The sequence below is a fragment of the Aplysia californica genome, unplaced genomic scaffold (assembly GCF_000002075.1).
Source record: "Aplysia californica isolate F4 #8 unplaced genomic scaffold, AplCal3.0 scaffold00337, whole genome shotgun sequence".
In the NCBI taxonomy this organism is placed as follows: Eukaryota; Metazoa; Mollusca; class Gastropoda; order Aplysiida; family Aplysiidae; genus Aplysia; species Aplysia californica.
Genome location: NW_004797607.1, coordinates 711,786 through 714,469, shown reverse-complemented (window position 1 = coordinate 714,469; position 2,684 = coordinate 711,786).

Sequence of the window (2,684 nt, the reverse complement as noted above, 5' to 3'; positions counted from 1 at the left end):
ACACACACACACACACACACACACACACACACACACACACACACACACACAAATTGTTTTAAAAGTCTGACACGAGAAAAACGTTAAGCCCTCCTCAGTCAGAGACAAGTTTAGGGCTATGACCCAGTGTTTCCGTCATTGCAACTCTACCTGTGTCGATGCAAGTGGTTACAAATGAACATGTTTTCAATAGGCTAATGATTAAGTACATAATAAATCTCCTGCTGCCTTGTGTATTTTGACCAGGGGAAATAGCAATAAACGTGAAATGTGAAAGCTCAGAATCATTTCTAAGACCTAGTTTTTATTCAGTAATTAATTTATTCATGTATTTATTCATTCATTCATTCTTTTATTTATTTATTTATTTATTTATTTATTTATTTATTTGTTTATTCGTTTGTTTGTTTATTTCTTTTATTTGTTTGTTTATTTATTTTTTGAGGTAATGTCGTTGTCGATGTTGCTGTTTGTTGTTGTTGTTGCTGCTGCTGTTGTTGTTTGTGTCTAATGTCCTCCAAGGTAACGAATAGAACATGCAAAGAAAGATATGGGGAAAAGAAGCCCAGAAGGTCTACCGATCAGTTTAAGGAACAAATGGTACAGTTTACCAGGTCAGTATAGGGGCAACCCAGACATTGCGTGATAGACGGGGGGTATTCGCAGAGAAGCGACATTTGTGGTGTTCTGGTTAGACTCTTTATCATTGCACCCAAAAGACGCGAGTCCGATTCCCATGAGAGGTGTCTATTTTATCAAGTACACAATTTGTCTTCCTTCTGGAATGTTGTATCCCTTTCAGCTGAGACTACCCATTGCAGTTAGCGTAGAAGCAGCCTTGAATGATCTAAATTGTATCAAGAGAGCGAGAGAGAGAAAGAGAGAGAGAGAGAGAGAGAGAGAGAGAGAGAGTGAGAGAGAGAGAGAGAGAGAGAGAGAGAGAGAGAGAGGGGGGGGGGGCAGAATATACTGTATAATGTACGACCACTTACAATTAGCGAAATGACCTCTGTGACGAATCTTAAATTGTGTCGATAAAGAGTGGGGGTAGAGTATAATAATATCATAAATATACAATTACTTACAATTAGCAGGATGGCCCCTGCAATTACCCTAAATTGTGTCGATTGGGAGGGGGTGGGGTACGGTATACACAATCACTTAAATAAACAAAATTTCCTCTTTAAGGAGTCACCGGTGACCAGCATAGTTACCCAGGCAAAGGTTTCTTGGTTTGACAGGTTTACATTCTAGTATATTATTATTCCACGGTTCAAGAGTGCCCAGCTACGTCATGTGTGTGAAAAGTGGTATGTTAACTGACTACGACTGACCCTCGAAACACCTCAGAAAACTTTACAAATTTTTACATGCGTCAAAAATATCTTTACAGTTCTGTCTTAGATTTTTCAGATTTATTTTTAAAAATATAAATGTATATGTTGTTATTAGGGGTTGTCTCATATCCACCAAACAGCACTGTTTTACCTCATTAATGACAAATCAAGAAAGGTATACTTGTTATCATTTGCCGGGTGTGATTGTATGTATGTATGTACGTATGTACGTATGTACGTATGTACGTATGTACGTATGTACGTATGCACGTATGCACGTATGCACGTATGCACGTATGCACGTATGCACGTATGTACGTATGTACGTATGTACGTATGTACGTATGTACGTACGTACGTATGTACGTACGTATGTACGTATGTACGTATGTACGTATGTACGTATGTACGTATGTATGTATGTATGTATGTATGTATGTATGTATGTATGTATGTATGTATGTATGTATGTATGTATGTATGTATGTATGTATGTATGTATGTATGTATGTATGTATGTAATTAAATACACACTGTCAAACCTGCTCTAATAGCCTTCTGTGCAAGACATTCACAGGTACAAATTACCACCCTCCCCCCCCCCCCTTGAGGTTTTTGTATCACAATCACACTACCCACGACTTCTACCTGTCTAAAACAACCATTTTCTCCTCGGCAATGGATGACCGTCATGCACAATTTCGACTGCATATTATTGAACTTGACACTGAGAGCCAAAACGTCCTACGAAACTAAGTTAAAGTGCTGTTGTTGTTGTTTGTTTGTTTGTGTGTTGTTGTTTTTTGTGGGGGGGTTGGGAGGTGCTTTTTGTTTTAAATCAGAAAACATCAATCCCCCGGGGCGGTGCCACTGACTGAAGCGTCTTTAGGCCATTCCCAAAGGGGGACATTTCACGTTCATGTACAGTAGAAATGTAAATGGGCTGATTCATCAATGTCACGCTCATAACTGTGCCTGATCTACAAACAGGGAACTGCTGCTTTTTCTTTCCTAATCCTTACTATTGTCATTTTCCTCTACTTCTTTTGTATGTTTGTCACACTCTTGTGGCCCACTATTTCCGGGGTGCCTTGATAGTCGAAGAAGACTTTGTGCTGTTGAAGTTAGAGAGATGGGCAGAGTAAGTCTAATTCCCTTTAAGGATTTCTCTGTTGACATCCACCCCTTGGCGCTCATACGACCTTATGCAGTTGCGAGAGCCGTAAGACATCTAGATCTACTAAAACTAAAAACAAAACATCACCCTTGATCTGAGCAAGCGTGTTCATTGACGAGTTTGGTCCTTTACCCCTGCCAAACCAACGGGAGACGGGGAGGGTGGGAGGG